Consider the following 24,833-nt stretch of genomic DNA (forward strand, 5'->3'; position numbering starts at 1 on the left):
CTTGCCTCATGCCTATCCATTCCCCCTCCAGTATCAAAGGCAGTTTGCACCTGTGGCCGTGCACTCGCAAGGGGGCTGGGAGGATTGGAATGCTCAAGGTGACAAACACCATGTACGCTTCAAAGGCATCTTCTGCACAATGACCATTGTCCACATGGCCTCCCCAGACCCGGTGTCTCCAGACTCTCATCTACAAGATCCCGTCCATGCAATCAACATAGGTTTGTGTACCTTGAACATCGTTCCAGGCATTTTGCGCTCGCCTCATGCCCCTCCATCCCTCCTCCAGTATCAATGGTAGTTCGCACCTGTCACCGTGTGCTCACAAGGTGGTTGGGAGGATGAGAACACTCAAGGTGCCAAACACCATGTTTACTTCAAAGAGTTCTTCTGCACAGTGACCATTGTCCACATGGCCTCCCCAGACCCGGTGTATTCATACTCCCCTCTTCAAGACCCCTCCCCTGCAATCAACATAGGTTTGTGTCCCTTGAACATCGTTCCGGGCCTTTTGTGCTCACCTCATGCCCATCCATCCCTCCTCCAATATCAATGCAGTTTGTTCCTGTGGCTGTGCGCTCGCAAGGGGGCTGGGAGGATGGGAACGCTCAGGTTCCCAAACACCAGGTACACTTCAAAGGGATCTTTTGCGCGGGTGATATTGTCCACATGCCCTCCCCAGCCCGGTGTCTTCAGACTCACTTCTTCAAGACCCCATCCCTGCAATCAACATAAGATTGTGTCCCTTGAACATTGTTCCGGCCCGTTTGTGCTCGCCTCATGCCCATCCATCTCCCCTCCAGTATCAATGGCGGTTCGCACCTGTGGCTGTGCACTCGCAAGGGGGCTGGTTTAATTGGAATGCTTAAGGTGCCAAACACCATGTACACTTCAAAGGGATCTTCTGCAGGGGGACTATTGTCCACATGACCTCCCCAGACCCGGCGTCTCCAGACTCCCCTCTTCAAGACCCCGTCCCTGCAATCAACATAGGTTTGTGTCCCTTGAACATCGTTGCTGGCCTTTTGTGCTCGCCTCATGCCCATCCAATGCTCCTCCAATATCAATGGCAATTCACACCTCTGGCTGTGTGCTCGCAAGGGGCTGGGACGATGGGAACGCTGAAGGTGCCAAACACCATGTACACTTCAAAGGGATCTTCTGCACGCATTGTCCACATGGCTTCCCCCGACCCGGTGTCCCCAGGCTCCTCGCTTCAAGACCCCGTCCCTGCAATCAACATAGGTTTGTGTCCCTTGAACATCGTTTCAGACCTTTTGCGCTTGCCTCATGCCTATCCATTCCCCCTCCACCATCAAAGGCAGTTTGCACCTGTGGCTGTGCGCTCGCAACGGGGCTGGGAGGATGGGAACACTGAAGGTGCCAAACACCATGAACGCTTCAAAGGCATCTTCCACACAATGACCATTGTGCACATGGCCTCCCCAGACCCAGTGTCTCCAGACTCCCCTCTTCAAGACCCCGTCCCTGCAATCAACATAAGTTTGTGTACATTGAACATCGTTCCGGGTCTTTTGCGCTCGCCTGAAGCCCATCCATTCCCCCTCCAGTATCAATGGCAGTTCGCACCTGTGCACTTGTGCTCGCAAGGGTGCTGGGAGGATGGGAACGCTCACGGTGCCAAACACCATGCACACTTCAAAGGGTTCTTCTGCACGGTGACCATGGTCCACATTGCTTCCCCAGACCCGGTGTCTCCAGACTCCTCTCTTCAAGACCCCGTCCCTGCAATCAACATAAGTTTGTGTCCATTGAATATCCTTCTGGGCCTTTTACGCTCGCCTCATGCCCATCCATCCCCCTCGTTTGCAAAGGAGGCTAGGTGGTTTGGTATGGCAGATATGAAACATTGGCATCGAGGCTGAGTTTGTGTCAACGAACACGTCCGCACATTCACATACACACCCACTTTTCTAAGCCTTTTTAAACACCTTGACATTTACCACGATAACATCTCTGCAATCCACAAGGTATATTGTCATCAAGCTACCTGTTCCCCTGCTACTTGTTCCCTGGTTTGCTGAATCGGCTCATTTGTTCATCCAAGTAAGGGTAGGTCACCTATTTAGTTCCGTATGTTCATCGATCGATTCTCTGAAGGTTTCCTAATGTACACAGTATTCTGATATTCATTGAGCTCAAAGACTTCACCATTATCGATTTTCTGTTGTAAATACACATTGCATCACAGTGCATTGAAACAGAATGGAATGTTTCCTGGTCCTTGTTTGAAAGCATGTTTTCTTTTGGTGCTTGAAAGTTCATTCAATAGATCAGTAATACGTTCCAATTTGCAGTGTAACAATCAGTTCTGGCAAAAATGATTGCTGTGTCAATTAGAATAGGTTACACAGGTTTTCTTTCTTTATTTAAAACTAACTTTACAGACAAAGCTGTGTGATAGTTTCTCTATTCACATTCATAAATTATTATTTGTTATCATTATATTTTTTTCTTCAGGTCTCGCAGACTTTTCAAGAATGCCTTCATGTATTGTTTTCAGTTGCCCTTCAGTGAGCCATGTCAAAACTCTGGCCACAATCCTGCATATATTGCCAAAGGATATCGATTTAATAAGAAGATGGATTACAAATTACGAATTTCCAGTGGACAAGGTTAAAAGTTGAGCTCAGGCTGTCTTGGGAGACGTGAGGGCCAATCAATACCGCGGCTGCAGCTTGCATTTTACCGACGATATGTACTAAAAATGTGTCATCCCAGAATTCTTTGTAAAATTGCTTCCAAATGCAATTCCAACTCAATGTTGGCACACACTGGCTCAGGTGAGTAGTGGACGATGAATGTGTTATGTTTGTTGGTATGTAGGACAGTGGTCTTTATAAATACATCTTCTCAATGATCTCTCGATTGATTTAAAATAGTGTATTGAAAAGGTAACTTCATGAATGATTTATAGTTTCGGTGTTTGTTTCCATCAATGTTGTATTACTTACGTTTCCCTAGTTACCAGAATTACCCAACTTTTAAAATGTTTGCCTTTAGATTACTTTATCTATCTGTGCTTTCGGGACACTCTAATAAATCAGTGAAATGTGACCCTTAGTAAAAACGACCAAAGTGCCCTTTAATGGTGAGCCCAACGGACATGCATGAAGTGATATTTTAGAACGTTGGATGTGGCCACATTTCTAATACTAATATACCTTTGCCATTGTACGCTTTTCTGACAATGGGCCCCATTATGAGAACGGCGGTAGCCTGCCTCTGGTATCATTTTTTTTCCGGCGCCCGCGAATGGGCAATTTCTGGGTCATTACAGCCCCACCGGACCCGGTAATTGCCCATTTGCAGGCGCTGGAATAAAATGCTCCCCATTCCAATTTGAGCCCCATCGGGCTCAATGGGAATGGGGGGGTCAGAAGCACCGCACCATTCGTGAATGGTGCCAGTGCATCCGACATGCTCTGCTCGCGGGTGTCGGTACACCCGCTAGGTCAGATCTGGCAGGCGGAATGGTACCCGCGAGCAGAACTTGTAGTTTGCCGGTCCGGTAACAGCGGTACTGGCAAGTTTACCGGTAAAGTTGTTACCGGACCGGAAAACCTATAGGGGCCAATTCATGGAACAATGGGGCACCGAAAAAAGTGGCGCAAGCAGACGCAAGCGTGAAAAAGGAAGCACATGTATACGCGTGCGATTCATGGAAGTCCCTGCGCGTGTTTATCTCGGGATGTGGGCCAAACCCGTGTGTGACGCACATGGGCACACACGTCATTGCAACATCCCGAACGCTGTGCGTGACGTGCACAGGGAAAGTGCACAACATCCGCGCACACACCATAAAGGGGACGGGACACGGGGAGGAACGCACGGAATGGGGAACAACGTGTGAATAAGAAGGCGTAACTGGGGAAGTATTGCAGGGAAATACACAGAACGCCCACACGCACGCAAACAACTCGTATTCATGGATTTGAATACGGGAAACAAGCGCACGCTAAAAGACGCGCACAGGCGTCAACACATCCGCCACAGGAAGGCAGGCGTAAGCATCCCCGCGCACAGTATAAAAGCGTGCACAAACAACAAACACGTACATACCGCTAAAATGAATGCCCCATTTGTCGCAGTACTGATCGTGGGACACCGCAGGAGGAGGATAATAGCCAGGGCTGCCTTTTTTACCCCCGGACAAGCCTTTTTGGGATGCCTGATGACCAGGTCTACGGCAGGTATAGGTTTCCACCTCGTATCATCCTAGACCTGGTCAGGGAGTGGGAAGATGCCCTTACATCACCCACCCTCTGTTCCCAAGCATTGAGCCCCTTGGAGAAGGTGCTCAATGTCCTGCATTTTTTGGCCACTGGGTCATTTCAGCTGTCTACTGCCATAGTGGGGGAGGTCTCACAGGCCATGCAGTCACGCTGCCTACACCAGGTGTTGGCAATTATGACTGCGCGCTCCTCAGTCCGCAGCCACATATACATGCCCAGAACACCCGCAGAAAGGCAGGCCGTCATCCAGGATTTTTACAGGGTGGCACACTTCCCCAAAGTGCTCGGTGCCATAGATTGCACCCATGTGGCCTTACGTCCACCTAGGGCCACTGAGCACATCTACCAAAACCGCAAGCACTGGCATTCCATCAATGTGCAGGTGGTATGCGATGCCAAGGGAATCATCACCTCTGTCTAGGCAAACTACCCTGACTCCACCCATGACAGTTTTATATAGAGAATGTCCACCCTGAGCCGGGCACTGGAAGCTGGGCAGTATGGCGGCACATGACTCCTAGGTGAGTACAAATGACGGTGGCAAATACGCAAACCCCAATAATCACAACCATTATCACCTCTCCAGGGGACAGTGCCTACCTTTTAAGCAACCACATGATGACGCCAATCCGGAACCCCACCACACTACCCCAGGTAAGATACAATGCTGCCCATATTGCAACCAGGGCCATAGTGGAGCGCACATTCGGAGTGCTCAAGTCACGCTTCCTCTCCCTTGACCGCTCTGGCGGCCAGCTACTCTATACACCCCAGTAGTGTGCAGGATCATTGTGGCAGCATGTGTCCTGCACAATGTTGCAACACGGCAGGGCGTACCGGTGGACATGGTGGTGCCCCCACACGCCCAACCACAGGCACAGGCGCTGCCCATGGGAGGGGATAGGGCAAGTGGCGAGGCAGCCCGGACCCAGCTTGTGGCCACATTTTTCACCTAAACTCCTACCCCTGCGGAGTGCACACAGGCCTGTCACATACCAGGAGACAATCGATGATGACAAAGAGACAGTCAACTGTCACAACCTTACCACCCTGAGAATGTTTCCATGGAAGTGCCACATTGTGTGCATCCCTAGCTAGTCAAACCTAACGAATCCTGTGTGACCTAAAGGTACACATGCAAGGTGTGTATCACACAGACCTGCAAAACAGGCCATGACAATCCATGCTATGTCACACAAAACCACCAAAACCACAACATGACATGGCAAGCAATAGCAAAACACCAACACAATAACAATAATGTACACATTGACATGTGAAAAATGCAAAGTGGCGTCAGACAATGATGCCTGACATGGAATCAGATGAAATGACTGACCAACAACCTTCCACACAAAGCAAGTCATACCCAAATGCATAACAACAGTTGTAGCTTGAACATAACAATGAATGCCTGTTCACATGCACATTGTGCACGGCAAAATAAAAACTGCATAATACGTGTGCTGTGTCCATCTCCTGCAACACACTGCTCAGCACACAGCATAGTGACCAGTCATTGTGTGTGATGCACACCCTGAGCATCACATGAAAATGACAAACTAAATAAAAAAACAAATCACGCATGTACAGGATCCACAAATGGTCATAGATCATGTGCTGCAGGGACACAGTGGTCCCCAGAAGGCTAACTGTGTGCACAAGTGGACATGGAAGGGTGGTTGTACATGTTGTGGATCATAGTGCGAGTGTGTGTGTCAGTAGGGACATGCACTCAATACATGCATGTGCAATCAAGTGACCATCAGTGTCCTCATCACATGTGAACATTGCCCATGTGTACACCCCAGCATGTCAAACCACAACTATACCCGCACACCTGAAAGGTAAACACAACACATGAACAGCCATTGATCATCAGAAAACATCATGTACATAGGATACCACAATTACAATGTCAGGGTGCCCATCACACTGTGGGGCAAGGCAACTGTCCAACAACAAAATACCCCCCCCTCACATATCACTATGACCCACTGAACAACTGCGCATGGGGTATGTAGCCTTCATCCTTGAAGTTCACCTGGCCACAGTATCACCCTTCCCCTTTGTCTCCATCTTCCACCTTGCGTATAAAAAGTGTCCAGCACCCTCAGAGGCCACCTTGACTTGCAAAAACACCAAATCAAAGAGAACTCAAAGCAGGCCAACACAGAAGCCAAGCAAAAAGCCTGCAGGCAGCAAAACAAACCAGAAGAGCCTCCAGTATATGACTTGAAGTAGCAGTATGTCACAAATCCCAAGTACTAGCACAATGATGGAACAACCAAGGTAGCACAGTAAAACAATGTCACAACAGGATGTGTACCATGTGTGGTACATAATATCGAATGATGCACCACGAACTGATGTGTACTGTCACAGCTCCCGTGTACAGGCGCAGGAGTGGCACGAACCAACCACCCCCACCGTGGTCTGGGTGCCTGCAAGGTCAAACTCACACAGGCCTCTGAGACCCTGGTGGGGAAGGAGGGTCAGGGATATGCAGTCGGGACAGGCATTGGTATACTGGATAACCAGAATGAGGGGCAGGAGAGGAGAGTAGGATTGACAAGGGAAAGTAGGGAATGTACAAAAACATAATAATCACATTAACACATACACAATCAGGCCAAACGTGTACATCATGCACATAGTACCAAATTACTCAAATTGAAGTCAAAGAGAAACTTATCTCTGGGGTGAGTGCTGGCCTCCTGCCTGTGCACTCTCAGGTCCGGTAACATGAGCAGTTCAATGCTGCAAAGAGAGCCATAGTCACTAATCTGTGTGTGCCCATAACACACATACACACCACCATGCATGCCCCAAAGTAACAAGATACTCTACAAACTATCTGGTGTGGTGCTTCGTACCCATACGTAAGATTCCCCCAATGATGGTTCATACACAGTCAATGCAGTAAGTAATGCGCCGGTGGGTGCGTGGCAAATGTAAGACCAATGTGTCAAGATTCACACAACATCCAATGTTCCCTGGGTAAGCATCCAGACGCATTTAGAAAGGTACGACTTCAGTACAAGTCGTGTTCCAGCATAACCTAAATAAAGTAGGTAGTGCATGTGGCAATTCAAACCTGTAAATGAAATGCACTGCACACGAGTCTGTCCCTCGCTGTCTGTCCCTGTGAGCTGCTTATTTCCCTGTCTTGGAACGCTACATGGCTAATACAACTGCCTCAATGGACCATGTTGGACCGGAGGATATGTGCCACTGCCCCTGCATGTGCCCCTGACAACTTTCCCATCAACTACCCATTACTCCACTAACGCATCTTAGCTGTACTGTGCGCTTCAACACCAATATCGGTCCAAGCTCACCGTCAGTGGTGCTACTTAGCATGCATGTGCAACTGTCCTGGTGGACGGTTGGCTGCGGTGTGGCCCCCTTGTGCTGCTCACCTTGCCTGGAGTTCCTTGAAATATGTCAGCTTCTGTATGATGTATGAGCGCAATCCCTGTGGCTCTGCCTGGGCACACATGTGCATGTCTGCACCACCGAACATGGCCAGCTTCCAGACATCCAATGGGCCATGTCTGCTGGGAAAGGTGGTCTGGAGGCTCATCTCCCTGCAGAAAGGGCAGAAAACACATGATTAATGCATGAAATGTCCCTGTGTGTGTCTCCTCAGACATGTCATGAGTGGACCATGTCAGAGACGTACATCAGAAAGCACTCCATCAGTACAACTTTCCCAGCCAAAGTGTGTCAGCCACTGTCTACAGCATGAATTGCATGAAGCACATGTACAGCAAAGATAAGAAACACACTACCCAATGTATAGCAATTAATGCACACATGAATCATGAAACCACCCATCTAGCAAAGGAAGAACTGTGGTCAAAATCACCCCTATCATCCCCACTAGGGGTGTCAACACAAGTAGTACAGCAGCAGACATGCCACACACATACACGAGACAAGCTTGAAGTAACCAGCTGGAACAGACAGTGGATGCTTTAAAAAGCCACAAAGCACCACACCGTCACATGAAAGCACAGCAGACAAGCAATTCTAAACTATATTAACTAATTACATTAACTATCAAAAACCTTCATTACCTAATTAAACTAACTATCAAATAGAAACTTAACTAACTAAACTAAAAGAAAAATCAAAAATGGCCACATACGACCCGCGGGGGGGAAGGCACCCAGGAGGGGGAGGTACAGGGTGCTGCTCAACACCCACATGCGATGATGTTGAGGAAAAAAAAAAACCTCCATGGGCTCAACGCCTGCACAGCCTGACCTATGTGGGAGATACCTCGTCATCCGAGTCTGGCTCTTCCTGGAAAGGAGGACGTGTCACAGGAGCCTGACCACACCTAGCCGCAGCTTGCCCCTCATCGGCAGCAAGTCTGCCGGACGGGTGAGCCTGGTTCTGTGCGGCGATGACACGTAGGTCTGCATGCAGAACCTCACATGATACACGTGTTTCCTCTTGCAAGGTAACATGTGTAACACGGAGTTGCTCCTGCAAGGCCTGGCTGGACAACTGATGCACCTCCCAGCCGAGATGGTACGCTCAAGCTGCGCAAACCTCTCCTCTGACCGCTCCCTCTGGGACATCAGAAGGACACCCGGAGTGGATCTGAGGGAAGCATACTCCTCCCTCAGGGCCTCCATGTGTGCCTCTGTGTGAGCAGCAATTGCTTCACGCAGAGACAACATTTCAGCCTGGCGTGCCCTGTCTGAGGCCACCATGCCCAGCCTGAGTGAGCGGGCCATGGACCGTGCCGCCTGCTGCTGGAGAAGCACCTGCCTAGCAGGGGGGAGCACGGATTGGGCCACACGCTCCATGCTCACAGCGATGTTCTCCATTGCTGCCCCCTGGCATTCAGAATTGGCAGCCCTGTCTTGCTCCCACTCAGTATAAAGCAGCTGCGCTCGGCGACCACGTTGCTGGGCTTGACACCTGCGGGACCCAAGGACCGGGTGTCCTCGTTGTGTTGGCACCGCCCGCGGCTGCACGACTACATGCCCCCGTCGACGTGATGGCCCAGGCACATCAGTGACGGTGTCGCAGACAGAGGAGTGCCCTCATCAGAATCACTCACCCCTGACATATGGACCTGATGCACATCCAACTCGAAATGGACGTCAGAGTGGTCCTCAGGGCTGGACTCATTGACAGTCAGAGACAAGATGGACTGTAGCACATGTGGGTTTTCATGACCTACCACCCCATGACCCCCACTTGTGCCGGGTTGCTGTAGTGATAACAACCCTGTGCCTGGCATGAGCACACCATCCTCTGGCTCCATTGCGTCATCATCTGAAAAGTAGAGAGAAAAAAGGTCACTACACATGTTAGAAGCACACAACACACACACACATAGACATCACACAGACACCAAACACATGAAGCAGACATGTCACACACAAAAGAGAACCTGCCATGCATGCTGGGTCAACTTGACATTGCTTCTGTGATTAGGCATGTAGAAGGCTGTTATATCGCTCTGAAGTGGGTCGATGCAGTGCAGCACATTTGTATGTTACTCACTATCCACATGTACAAGTACTTCATGATGTATATCAGAAAATGTGAAGGCAGTGCAAGGTCAACTTCAGCCATCACGTGCAATGTGCATGCAATGGGTAGCATGGCTACAAGCAAACCACCCCTCCCCCAAGTGCAAATGCAGGGATGCCTTGCATGGTATCAAAAGGATGACGATAGACCTGTGTATTGACAGACAGTGTTGACTAGCATCAATTGCATCATGTAAGTCAAGTGACAACACAGCAGATGATGATGGGACAGTAAGCAGGACACAAGATGTAACCTGCGGAGTACACCCACGTGTGAAGAAGACACTACACCAGTTGGACAGAGTCATTGGCCATGAAACAGGCTGAGGCCTGTGACCCACACAGACTGTCACACCCTAAACATGTGTGCGACGCAGGACTGAGCCACAGTGGCCATGGGAAGGCTGATGAAATGCCATGGAATGTAGGTCACCCTGGACACGTACTACAATGATAATCCATTCAGGGACACATAGGGGCATGCATGGAATCCACATGGAGCATGAATGGGCACTCATGTCCCTGCGGGGCATCTGACCTCTGCACAGTCCAAGTGAGACACCCTGCATCAAGTACAAAGGATGTACCCCACAGCATATGTCTGGCAGATTGGCTGGTGGAAGTTAGCATGTACATAGGACACATGAACAGGCAAGTACTCAATGGCCCTCATTACGACCCTGGCGGAGGACCATGGTGCAATTTGCACCATGGTTCATGGCGCAGAGCTGCCAACTCCGACCTTGGCAGGGCGGTAAGTCCCCAATCCCCATTTACCCTTCCCCATTCCCATTTTTGCCCCATAGGGTATAATGGGAGTGGGGAAGGCGTTAATTACGCCACCGTAAATTACGGTGGCGTAATTAACAACAAGTCCCATAGCGCCATGGATTTTTCAAAAAGCAGGCGTAGAAATCACCATGGCGCTACGGGAACTCGTAGTCAGGCGGAAAGGTACGCCATGCTTTACGCTGGCGTAAACCCCTTTCCGCCAGGGTCCTAATGAGGGCCAATGGCAAGATTGAAGCAGACCAGTGCAAAGGTGGAATTGGGGTGCAGAGGGGGGGTGGAGGGGCAAGGGAGCATGCCTACATGGAGTACCCGCATGCAGGCAGAGGACACATGCACGTCAGTCATGCTATGACATAGTCCCAGGGCTGAGAGGAAGGTCACCCCAGGCTACATGCAGAAGGGCCAGTGAGCTGGAACATGGACCGGAGGGGCATCCTGGTAACCAGCATGTGCGTAGGGTGCAATAGTGGTGATGCGGACAGTCCCCGTCCGCTCCACATGTCCACCATCCTGCAGAGCAGCCATGCATCAGTGAAGCATTGTATTACTTGCACATCAGAACCATGTACACATGACATGTAGTGGCAGTCATGCACAACACATCACACAAGTAAAACACACATGTCCTCAACAAACACGCAGCAACACACATTGGACTGGGCATCAAAGTCCGGCATCTCTCCCACTCCTTCGACCAATTCAGGTAGTATGAACTCTGCAACGAGTGACTCGTGCGGAGTGAGGTCTTCCTCCTCAGGTGCAGGCCCACTGCCAGTCACCAGAGTCAAGTTGTAATTTGAGGCACGCTTACCCTTAGCGCTGCGTTTGAGGTCATTCCAAAGTTTTTTGCACTTTTGCGCTGTGCGCACCTCATGGCTGAATGCACTCACATGTTCCCCAACTTGCTTTCAGTGGGTATCACGGTGGGCAGCCGTAGTCTGACAATTAGGCCTCACTAGCATGTCCCGCACGTAGGCGGCGTGCGAAAGAGGCACAGCTCACAATGGTCAGGGCGGAGAACTCATGCGGAGGGCACTGAGGCGGGCCGAGTGCCTCGAGGCTATTCGCAGGGAGTTGGAGTCGAACATGGCATCGTCCCTGCGAACCTTCAGGGCCATGGAAGAGGACCGCCTCCAGGACATTGACCAGGAGTTCGATGATGCCCTGGCCCGGGACATCGGAAAGTGAGCCGTCGGACTAGCCTGCCGCCATTGTAAATAGGTTTTAATGTTAGGTTTAATTTTTGTTTTCATTTCTTTTGGGGTGATTGGACTATGCCCCACACTTTTGTATATAGTTATTTCTTAGGTAGTTTCTTAGATAGGTTTCAGTTCTTTTGTTGGGCTCATGGAACCTTTCAAAATTGCTTGTACATAGTTGGACTTTGGATTTATGTGTACATTTTCTTTGGATTTCACCATGGGGCAATGGAATTTGATTTTTACGTTTCCTTTGGATTTGTTTTGGTGGACAGAGAATTTGGACCATTTTTCTTTAGGATTTATTTGGATTGCATCTACATTTCATTTTTCATATTTTTGGACATGCATTTCAGTTCATGTTTGTATTATTTTTTTTCCCTTTCTTTTCATTACATTGATTTTGTTTATAATACATTTTGATATTTTAATTCCATGTGTGGGATTCGCTCATTGGTTCATGCATGTCAAAATGTGGTTTTACACAATCTATGGCAAACAGTGTGTGTGCGTGACGGACATGTGGGGTGGTTGGGGGTACTGGGGGACATGAGTCGGGGCCTGCTGGCAGGTGCCCCTCAATGCTGGGTGGATGGGGGTACTGGGGGACATGAGTCGGGGCCTGCTGGCAGGTGCCCCTCACTGCTGGGTGGATGGGGGTGCTGGGGGACATGAGTCAGTGCTCACTTGTGCGTGGTGACATGTGGGCTGGCTGGGGGGCTTCACAAGGGTGGATGGGCTTCCTGTGGGGCATGGCCAGGGTTGCAGTGTGTACCCCTGTGTTGGTGTCTGCCTGCAGGCCCTGGGGAGGGGGGAGAGGGCACATCTGGGAGGACACACACTGGCAATTCGTTGGGGCACCCCCGTAATACACGTACCCCACTTGCACAGGGCCAATCGCGTGTGAAAGTTCCCACACACCCCCGAAATACACATACCCCGCTCGCACAGGGCCAATCACGTGTGAAAGTTCCCGCGCACCCCGAAATACACATACCCCAATCGCGTGTGAAAGTTCCCGCGAACCCCCGAAATACAAGTACCGCGCTCGCACAGGGCCAATCGCATGTGAATGTTCCTGTGCACCCCCGAAATACATGTACCCTGCTTGCACAGGGCCAATCGCGTGTGAAAGTTCCCGCAAACCCCCAAAATACACGTAGCCCGCTTGCACAGGGCCAATCACGTGTGAAACTTCCCGCGCACCCCCGTAATATACCTACCCCGCTCACACAGGGCCAATCGCATGTGAAACTTCCCATGCACCCCCGAAATACACGTACCCCACTCGCACAGGGCCAATCGCGTGTGAAACTTCCCGCGCACCCCTATAATACACGTACCCTGCTCGCACAGGGCCAATCGCTTGTGAATGTTCCCGCGCACCCCCGAAATACACGTACCCCGCTCGCACAGGGCCAATCGTGTGTGAAACTTCCCACGCACCCCAGTAATGCATGTATCCCGCTCGCACAGGGCCAATCGCGTGTGAAACTTCCCGTGCACCCCTGAAATACACATACCCCGCTCGCACAGGGCCAATCGCGTGTGAAATTTCCGCGCACCCCTGAAATACACGTGCACCGCTCGCACAGGGCCAATTGCATGTAACACTTCCCGCGCAGCGGGGTACGTGTATTCCGAGGGGTGCGCAGGGATTTTTACAGACGTTTTCATGGTTGGGGGGCTGTATGCTGGTCCACTGGCCTGTGCGCCATGTACGGCATTTGTGCGCTGTTCATGGCGCACGTGGAGGGGTTAAGGGTGTAACTGGCGCTGCTGCAGGGTCGCTGCGCTACTCTGCGCCACGGCTGGTTATGGATGTTGAAATCCATGAATACGCTGTGCGCGGAAATGGATTTTGGCGCACGCGGCTGTCGCAGACTGCCGCACGCGCACACTGTGCACCAGCCGCGTGCGCCACTTGTGCGCTGAATTCTATGAATTACACCCATATTGAGGCCCAATGTACTGAAAATGAAGGAGCAAGATTCTTCATCAATTACTTTTCCAGAGTCAACATTAACCTCACTCGCCTATCAAGTAATTCATTGTATAAGTCCTTTATATGCGATTGAACAATACATGCATGTGTTATGCTTGGAATTTAAACATATTGAAAATGATTATGTATAGTATTGGTTATTTAAACAAAGTGGCATGTATGGGTGTCTCCCTGTATGCACCATCATCTGCATCTTATGTTTTCAGTTTAATTTTGCTTTTGCGTCCGTATTAAAACAAGTACTATGTTATAGTTATAGTCCCGGGAGGATAGCTCAGTGGCAACGTGCTCGCCTTGGAAACAAGGTGACACGAAGCAACACAAATTTGATTCCCGGGTCAGTGCTTAGAAAGCACATTATAAATACGCAACTAAGACATATTCCTGTAACAGTACCTCGATGCCCTCGGGCTGTGTTAGCGCTTTAAAAGTGCAAATAAATAAAATAAAATATAGGGGGATGCTGGAACTTCGTCTTGCTACAATGAAAGTAAATCCTATAAAAGATATACTTTGAGGCCGAAATGCATGTAACCTTGCACTGTTTCAAACTTTTCTGATCTTGGTTGTACAAACTTTACAAAGCAAACTACTTTTGAAGGCAACATTATAATCACTATGTTTTGCAGGGTGATCTCAGATGAAGTCCATGTGTCATTTCGGAAGGTTATCAGGTGAAATCTGAAATGTATATTATGACCTAATCACGTACACAGTTTTTGAGGGTATGATCATACGAATGTTCTATTTGTGCTGCAACAACAAACCTTATAGCACATGTACAAGTACTTCATGATGTGTATCAGAAAATGTGAAGGCAGTGCAAGGTCAACTTCAGCCATCACGTGCAATGTGCATGCAATGGGTAGCATGGCTACAAGCAAACCACCCCTCCCCCCAAGTGCAAATGCAGGGATGCCTTGCATGGTATCAAAAGGATGACGATAGACCTGTGTATTGACAGACAGTGTCAACTAGCATCAATTGCATCATGTGAATCAAGTGACAACACAGCAGATGATGATGGGACAGTAAGCAGGACACATGATGTAACCTCCGGAGTACACCCATGTGTGAAGAAGACACTACGCCAGTTGGACAGGGTCATTGGCCATGAAACAGGCTGAGGCCTGTGACCCACACAGACTGTCACACCCTAAACATGTGTGCGACGCAGGACTGAGCCACAGTGGCCATGGGAAGGCTGATGAAATGCCATGCAATGTAGGTCACCCTGGACACGTACTACAATGATAATCCATTCAGGGACACATAGCGGCATGCATGGAATCCACATGGAGCATGAATGGGCACTCATGTCCCTGCGGGGCATCTGACCTCTGCACAGTCCAAGTGAGACACCCTGCATCAAGTACAAAGGATGTACCCCACAGCATATGTCTGGCAGATTGGCTGGTGGAAGTTAGCATGTGCACAGGACACATGAACAGGCAAGTACTCAATGGCAAAATTGAAGCAGACCAGTACAAAGGTGGAATTGGGGTGCAGAGGGGGGGTGGAGGGGCAAGGGAGCATGCCTACATGGAGTAACCGCATGCAGGCAGAGGACACATGCACGTCAGTCATGCTATGACATAGTCCCAGGGCTGAGAGGAAGGTCACCCCAGGCTACATGCAGAAGGGCCAGTGAGCTGGAACATGGACCGGAGGGGCATCCTGGTAACCAGCATGTGAGTAGGGTGCAATAGTGGTGATGCGGACAGTCCCCGTCCGCTCCACATGTCCACCATCCTGCAGAGCAGCCATGCATCAGTGAAGCATTGCATTACTTGCACATCAGAACCATGTACACATGACATGTAGTGGCAGTCATGCACAACACATCACACAAGTAAAACACACATGTCCTCAACAAACACGCAGAAACACTCACTGAACTGGGCATCAAAGTCCGGCATCTCTCCCACTCCTTCGACCAATTCAGGTAGTATGAACTCTGCAACGAGTGACTCGTGCGGAGTGAGGTCTTCCTCCTCAGGTGCAGGCCCACTGCCAGTCACCAGAGTCAAGTTGTAATTTGAGGCACGCTTACCCTTAGCGCTGCGTTTGAGGTCATTCCAAAGCTTTTTGCACTTTTGCGCCGTGCGCACCTCATGGCTGAATGCACTCACATGTTCCGCAACTTGCTTCAAGTGGGTATCACGGTGGGCAGCCGTAGTCTGACAATTAGGCCTCACTAGCATGACACGGCTGTGGTCCCGCACGTAGTCCACGAGGAAGTCCAGTTCCTGGTTGCAGAAAGGCTTCTTACTCGACATGCATGAGGTCGTGGCTGTGTGTGGGGTCCCAGCCTGTGCTGCAGGTGCAACCTTCCTCCTCTTGGATTGTGGCACAGACCCTGGCTGGCAAATGCCGCCCTGATCAGTATGGCCAGTGGCACCGGTGGATTGAGCCAAGGGAGTGGCAGTTGGAGGGACGACCAAAGGCCTGACTTGCGTCAGTGGCAGCTGGGTGCCCTCTAATGGACCCTGCACAGCAACATCCGCTGTGGCAGGGTCATTGACCGCGACTGTCCTGGTTGGCAGACTCACAACCGGGGTGTTGTTGGCTGCATCTGCCCCTGCACTTGCCAACACTTGGCTGGTCGGGGCAGCAGATGACATTACTACCCCAGGGACACGTGTCTTGGTCAGGGCAGCCCTGCGTGCACCTACGGTTTCCCTCCTGCTCTCTTGGAAATCTTCCAAGGACTCTTCAAGTGCCAACGCAGCCTGCGCTGGCAGACCCTGAGCCTGGGTGGTGGTGTCCACAGCTGCACCTGCAGCTACCACTACCCTTGGGCCCTTGGCAGTCAATGAAGCAGACTGCCGGGTCACACGGGCGCCAGTGCCAGATGCAGAAGCTGCATCTCCCGGAACCACAGGGGGTGGTGGCATGACTGCACCGACACATGACACAACATTGTACACAAGTGGCACACCCCTGCCTCTTCCCCCTCTGCGGCCACCCTGGACACCCTGGAGTCCCCCTACTCTCTGGTCACCCCGGCCACGTCCATGACCACGCCCACCACAAGGAGGACGCCAGCTGAGGCACCCCTCACCTTTGGTGGCCTCCCAACCATGGCACAGATGGAGTAGTGCCGGCACAGATGGAGGAGTGCCAATGGGAGGTGTACACCACAATTGTCCTGGGCAGTTGGGGTGAAGGGGGTGGGATGCAAGATGTTAACAGCACCCCTGCACCTGCAAGGCTGTATGTGACCCCGGTGATGTAGTGACGGGTCACGCAATGGTCAGGCACCCCAAAACTGCAGTAAAACCGTGCACGCAACCCCTGCAGCCTACGTGCGTGGAATTAACCTCCCCCAGTACACGGTGGCACCCAGTAACATGAAAAATGCATACGCGTGGGACACGCAGGCTACTATGACCTCGGAAACGGGTGTGATACACAGGGGCACCCGCAGTGGGAAAAGTAGCATGCGCGACTCACCGTCAGACTAGCGCGATGATGAAAAACACGCGTAGCCAATACCCCCGCCAAAAGAAGAGATACGTCCTTGATCCGCTGTGAAGTTGTGATAGCACACGAAACAACATGAAGTAGCAACACACACGTCGGTCTCCACGAAAGGCACGTACAGCGAACTGCTGGCCCTGCTCACCTTTAACCCGTGCTGAGGGAAACGCTTGTGCGCATCCCGTCTCTTACACGCGTAGACCCTTTCCTCACACGCGGACATGCAGTTTTTTTACTCACTGAAGCACTATGCACACGTCACGAGGGAAACGCCCACGCACGTAACGTCACAGATGCGCTTATGCGCTAAGGGCCTTTCCTCGGATTTCACGCTGACGTGCACTTTTTCTCACCGCCAAATCACTCCGTATGAAGCTGGCCAAGCGAAAACACACGGAAGACCACGCTCCTGCCCAAAAGGCCATTTTCCTGCCCCCGAGAGCCCCGAGCATGCTCCCACTAGTCATCTGCTGCTGCCTGCCTGCTGCCCACGTGCCCTGCTATTTGGTGCCTGCACGTCAGCTGTCTGCAGGGGTCCAGTTGCTGTGTCCACCCCTGCTGGAACAGAAGACTCCCGACTGGGATACCATCGCTCTACAGCCCAGCCCCAGGACCCAGTTGCCCACCCACGCCTGCCTCGGAGGTCGCCATGTTGGGGCAAACACCATCCGAGACCACTGGCGACCCTCAGCCAGAGAAGCAGAGGGCCACCAGCTTCAGTGAGAAGGAAGTTGGTTTCCTGGTGGAGCATGTCCTGGGGCATTATGATGCCCTCTTCGGAACATCACGCGCCAACAAGGAAGGATGGGAGAGGATCTGGGAGGATGTAAGGGTTGCCATCAATGCGTAGGGGGTGGCAACCCGCGACATCAAGCACGTCTGGAAGCGCTGGGAGGACTTCAGGTCCAGGACCCTCTACAAGGCCTGGCGCCTCGTGAAGGCAGAGGATGCAGAGGGGTGCCGGGTCAGCATGAGCAACATCCAGATGAGGGTCCTGGAACGCATAGGCCCAGCGCTCCACGCCCAGATTCTTCAGAGGCAGGCCCGTCTGGAGTTGAGCGGTAAGTGGCCAAGCATTGCTGTGTGAGACAGGGCATGTTGCAGTGTGCTGGTAGTCTGATACTTGCCTGTATGTGTGACATAGGCCATGTATGGATGTGTGTGTGCAGGGACATCATGGTCATGCATGTGAGACCAGTAATGTGGGAACCACATGGATGGTGCATGTGTTCCAATGCAACATGGGGAGCTGTATGCGGAATGCACACATGAATGCATGCCAGTCTATGTTCTTGGACATGGAGGGGGGGTTAGGGATGGGTGCTGCTCTCGTGTACATGTATGGTGCACATGTGTGTGTGTCTGAGAAGTGTGTGTGTGACTTTGAAACGGCATGGATGCATGACACATGTCCGTGATGATGTGTAGATTCACTCATGCAGTACGGTCACCGTTGTATCCACTGTGTCTCTGGTGTACGAGCCATGATGCATGACCCTCCGGTGATGTGTGGGATCAGTATGAGCCATGATGCATGGGAGTTTTAAGGCAACATTTTGGTTAACAGAGGCCCTTGTACATGGATGCTGATGTTGATTGCATGCGCTGTTCCTGTTTCTGCATGTGTGTTGCGTGCATTCACCCAAGTGTTGTGGAGGGACAGGATGGAAGTGACGTTTCTCAGTGCCACTCATGTATTATTGCTTCCTGTCTAGGGGACTATTGTACAGTACCCTGATGCTTGTGTTCTATGTCTCTCTCTACGCAGCGTCCAGTGAAGAGGAGGGCGGTGACGGCGCTGTGGAGATAAGCGGCAGGGATGCCTCCACCAGGCGGCGACACAAGGCCGAGCCACCCTCCCAGGAATTGCCATCATCCAGGAGAGAGGGGACTGGTGCCGCGTCTGCCACTACGGCTGTAGCGGAAGGGCCGGGTGAGCCCCCACAGGGGCTTGCAATGGCGGAAGACGGTGCAGAGACATCCAAGTTGGTGGTCTCCACAGAGGAGGAGGAGCCGCTACTGAGCCGCACATGGGGCCTGGTGGGGGTAGTACCACTGGTGCAAGTGGTGCAGTCCAGGGCCAGGGTCAGGAGGCAGCACAGGTCACCGCGGAGGGGCCTGTGCATGTCGCTGTCCCTGACCCTGTGACTGCACCACCATGCACCAGCAGGGATGCCTCATCCCAGGCCCGTCCGCAGGTAGGTGGGGAGGCCCACGTCATCTGCTTCTCCTCTACCTGCGGACGAGGAGTTGTTACGCTCACCTGATTCCCACGGGGGCGTCGATCTGGACTGGCCCGCTGTTGCTTCCACCAGAGTAACACGTAGAGCCGAGATGACAGACTGGACTGACCCACTTAGCTTCCTTTGTTGGACTCGTACGAATATCTTTCTGCAATGGAGAAGGGGAATTAACCTCCCGTAATCTGAGCATTAACCCGCCTTCCCACTCCCCTTGTCTGCCCACAGAACACTCCTGAAGTCCCCTCTTAATCTCACCTGATGATTTGGAAAGATGAGCTCTCCATCCTGCGTCGAGCGCAGAGGCGCGTAGACGACCAGTTACTTCCCTGGCATGGAGGAATTGGCGAGTTCCAGTATTGACTCTAAAGTCCAATCGTTCGTAAGAGTTCAAAAGTCTGATCTTCACTCTGCCAGATTTCTTGCAGGTTGCAGATTTAAACCACTAGAAGAGTTCCAAGTGGCAATTGGTAAGATCCTTGTAAGTCTATTGTGGTTCTCCCCTTTGGGGCCGGGGTACAGTGATGATGCAGGATTGACTGCGCCGACCCGAGATGAGGTGAGTACCCCACTGTGGTAATCAGGTAAGTCTTTGGGGGTGGTTTGTATTGCCCTTGCTCACCTTTTTGTTCTTGTCTCCCCCAGGTGTTGAAGAATGGCCTGGAGATGCTGGGTTCGCGATGGAGTAAAGGAATGCAGCCCCGGATGGTGAGTTCAGCGCGGCGCTGCGAGGTGCGTGGCAACGCACCTGTGAAGGCTTCTCTCTTCCAGATCGACGATGTGCTGGATCAAGGATTCAGGTAAGGGTTTTGTTCTGATCTCTTCTCCTTCTCCTTTTCTTGTTCCAGGTGTTCCTGGGCTGATGCGGGCGTGGTTGAAGACTGGAGCTGCTGAAGACACGGTGAGCATTATGCTGCAGCACGCAGAATAACGCAAAGCACGTGTGGCTGTCCGGGTGTGGCTTAAATAGCCTTGGAAGAAGTCCCAGGTAAGTATTCTTCCACAGCCCCACCCGAGAGGAAAGGAGTCCCTGAGGTAAAATAGTCCCTCTAAGCCTCATTTGGCTTGTGGCTTCGTGCATCATGGTCTGCGTCAGGTAGGTATGCAGCATGGTCTGCATCAGGTAAGTTTTCTGTAATGAGCCTGGCGCCCATGGCGCCAGGACTCACTTTATTCTTATGAGCCTGGCGCCATAGGCGCCAGGACTGTAGCCAAATAGCCCTTAACTGGGGTTTTTGGGCATGCTTCAAGTGGCATGATGCCTGCTTCCGGGGTTGCTGGGCCTGGTCTGGCTTCCCGGGGCCAGGCATCGTGACAGGAGTCCCATGACCGTATGGGCTCCGTCCTGATTGGGGTCACATTGCGCACGTGTGTCATTCGTGATGACGTGCGTGCTTCCTGGGGGGAGCACACACGCCATCACGAAGAGCAGCGTCACGACGTGGCACAGTTGGGAGGGGCCCTGGTTGGTGGGTTCCTACATGTGCCAGTCGTTCTCCCTGCCATCTTCCGGCCCAGATTCCACCAGGGCCCCCTGTGGACCTGGCCCGACCAACACAGCCAGGTTGGTGGAGATCCCATCCCTGTCACAGTCGGGAGTCGGCGGTCCAGCAGGGGTGGACACCCCAACAACTGGAGACCAGCAGATGGAGGATGTGCAGGCATCATCGGACAGGGCACATGGACAGCAGCAGCAGGCTCTCGGTGGGAGCAATGATGGCTCGGGGTCATCAACATCAGAGGGGCAGTCATCTGCCAGAGGGCAGGAGGACCCTGGAATGGGTGTGTCTTCTGTGTGGCTGCGGTTGGGCCAGCGTATAGATGCGGAGCGGCGGCGGGCGGAAGAGGCACGGCTCACAATGGTCAGGGCGGAGAACTCATGCGGAGGGCACTGAGGCGGGCCGAGTGCCTCGAGGCTATTCGCAGGGAGTTGGAGTCCAACATGGCATCGTCCCTGCGAACCTTCGGGCCATGGAAGAGGACCGCCTCTAGGACATTGACCAGGAGTTCGATGATGCCCTGGCCCGGGACATCGGAAAGTGAGCCGTCGGACTAGCCTGCCGCCATTGTAAATAGGTTTTAATGTTAGGTTTAATTTTTGTTTTCATTTCTTTTGGGGTGATTGGACTATGCCCCACACTTTTGTATATAGTTATTTCTTAGGTAGTTTCTTAGATAGGTTTCAGTTCTTTTGTTGGGCTCATGGACCCTTTCAAAATTGCTTGTACATAGTTGGACTTTGGATTTATGTGTACATTTTCTTTGGATTTCACCATGGGGCAATGGAATTTGATTTTTACGTTTCCTTTGGATTTGTTTTGGTGGACAGAGAATTTGGACCATTTTTCTTTAGGATTTATTTGGATTGCATCTACATTTCATTTTTCATATTTTTGGACATGCATTTCATTTCATGTTTGTATTATTTTTTTTCCCTTTCTTTTCATTACATTGATTTTGTTCATAATACATTTTGATATTTTAATTCCATGTGTGGGATTCGCTCATTGGTTCATGCATGTCAAAATGTAGTTTTACACAATCTATGGCAAACAGTGTGTGTGTGTGACGGACATGTGGGGTGGGATGAGGGTACTGGGGGACATGAGTCGGGGCCTGCTGGCAGGTGCCCCTCAATGCTGGGTGGATGGGGGTACTGGGAGACAGGAGTCGGGGCCTGCTGGCAGGTGCCCCTCACTGCTGGGTGGATGGGGGTGCTGGGGGACATGAGTCAGTGCTCACTTGGTGACATGTGGGCTGGCTGGGGGGCTTCGCAAGGGTGGATGGGCTTCCTGTGGGGCATGGCCAGGGGTGCAGTGTGTACCCCTGTGTTGGTGTCTGCTTGCAGGCCCTGGGGAGGGGGAGAGGGCACATCTGGGAGGACACACACTGGCAATTCGTTGGGTCACCCCCGTAATACACGTACCCCGCTTGCACAGGGCCAATCGCGTGTGAAAGTTCCGTGCACCCCGAAGTACACGTACCCCGCTCGCAGAGGGCCAATCGCATGTGAAAGTTCCCACACACCCCGCTCGCACAGGGCCAATAACGTGTGAAAGTTCCCGCGCACCCCGAAATACACATACCCCAATCGCGTGTGAAAGTTCCTGCGCACCCTCGAAATACACATTCCCCACTCGCAAGGGCCAATCGCATGTGAATGTTCCTGTGCACCCCCGAAATACATGTACCCCGCTTGCACAGGGCCAATGGCGTGTGAAAGTTCCCACGAACCCCTGAAATACACGTAGCCCGCCTGCACAGGGCCAATCACGTGTGAAACTTCCCGCCCCCCCGTAATACACGTACCCCGCTCACACAGGGCCAATCGCGTGTGAAACTTCCCATGCACCCCGAAATACACATACCCCACTCGCACAGGGCCAATCGCGTGTGAAACTTCCGGCGCACCCCTATAATACATGTACCCTGCTCGCACAGGGCCAATCGCGTGTGAATGTTCCCGCACACCCCCGAAATACACGTACCCCACTCGCACAGGGCCAATCGTGTGTGAAACTTCCCGCGCACCCCCGTAATGCACGTATCCCACTCGCACAGGGCCAATCGCGTGTGAAATTTCCACGCACCCCTGAAATACACGTACCCCGCTCGCACAGGGCCAATTGCATGTAACACTTCCCGCGCAGTACGTGTATTCGGAGGGGTGCGCAGGGATGTTTACAGACGTTTTCATGGTTGGGGGGCTGTATGCTGGTCCACTAGCCTGTGCGCCATGTACGGCATTTGTGCGCTGTTCATGGCGCACGGGGAGGGGTTAAGGGTGTAACCAGCCGCGTGCGCCACTTGTGCGCTGAATTCTATGAATTACCCCCATATTGAGGCCCAATGTACTGAAAATGAAGGAGCAAGATTCTTCATCAATTACATTTCCAGAGTCAACATTAACCTCACTCGCCTATCAAGTAATTCATTGTATAAGTCCTTTATATACGAATGAACAATACATGCATGTGTTATGCTTGGAATTTAAACATATTGAAAATGATTATGTATAGTATTGGTTATTTAAACAAAGTGGCATGTATGGGTGTCTCCCTGTATGCACCATCATCTGCATCTTATGTTTTCAGTTTAATTTTGCTTTTGCGTCCGTATTAAAACAAGTACTATGTTATAGTTATAGTCCCGGGAGGATAGCTCAGTGGCAACGTGCTCGCCTTGGAAACAAGGTGACACGAAGCAACACAAATTTGATTCCCGGGTCAGTGCTTAGAAAGCACATTATAAATATGCAACTAAAACATATTCCTGTAACAGTACCTCGATGCCCTCGGGCTGTGTTAGCGCTTTAAAAGTGCAAATAAATAAAATAAAATATAGGGGGATGCTGGAACTTCGACTTGCTACAATGAAAGTAAATCCTATAAAAGATATACTTTGAGGCCGAAATGCATGTAACCTTGCACTGTTTCAAACTTTTCTGATCTTGGTTGTACAAACTTTACAAAGCAAACTACTTTTGAAGGCAACATTATAATCACTATGTTTTGCAGGGTGATCTCAGATGAAGTCCATGTGTCATTTCGGAAGGTTATCAGGTGAAATCTGCAATGTATATTATGACCTAATCACGTACACAGTTTTTGAGGGTATGATCATACGAATGTTCTATTTGTGCTGCAACAACAAACCTTATAGCATAAGGTTCGCAATCACTTTAAACTACTTTGTCAGGAAGTGCTCAGTGCAATGACATATTTTAGATTTAAGTTCGATTTACATTTAACTTTTATTTTATGATTCTTCTCTCCAAGGAATGTATTGAAAATGTCAAATTTGAAGAGGCACAAGGACCAGAGGTATACATAACCTAATATGAAATACAATTGAGCATCACATTGGATAGGGATTACATTTTTTATAATGTTGTAATGTTTTGAAGTCCGTCAACTCGGTTCTGTTTGTTGATATGTACATATGTTTGTATGAGTCGAACATACATTTTCTTGATTTAAACTATATAAAAATGCTCTTTTTTCAGCTGATGTTGCAGTCGGCAAAGCGAAGTCCATGGTTTGGTAGAGAAGTAAGAAAACAAGGGTAAAGAACAAACCAGTTTGTTTTGGAGACGTTTTTAAGTGGGTGGTTTAGTCACATTGGGCCTCATCCCGAGGTTCGCGTTAAATTTCTGACTTTACCGGCATGGCGGAAATACCGTATCCGCGTTGGTAGCAGGGCGTAATTAGCACCATATTCCGACCTCGCGGGCACGAGATTTCCGCCATGCCGGTAAACCCCCTAACGCCATACCGGTAAAGGGCGCGTCAAACCCCTTA

The sequence above is a fragment of the Ambystoma mexicanum genome, chromosome 6p, assembly GCF_040938575.1.
Source record: "Ambystoma mexicanum isolate Mex_15411 chromosome 6p, UKY_AmexF1_1, whole genome shotgun sequence".
Classification (NCBI taxonomy): domain Eukaryota; kingdom Metazoa; phylum Chordata; class Amphibia; order Caudata; family Ambystomatidae; genus Ambystoma; species Ambystoma mexicanum.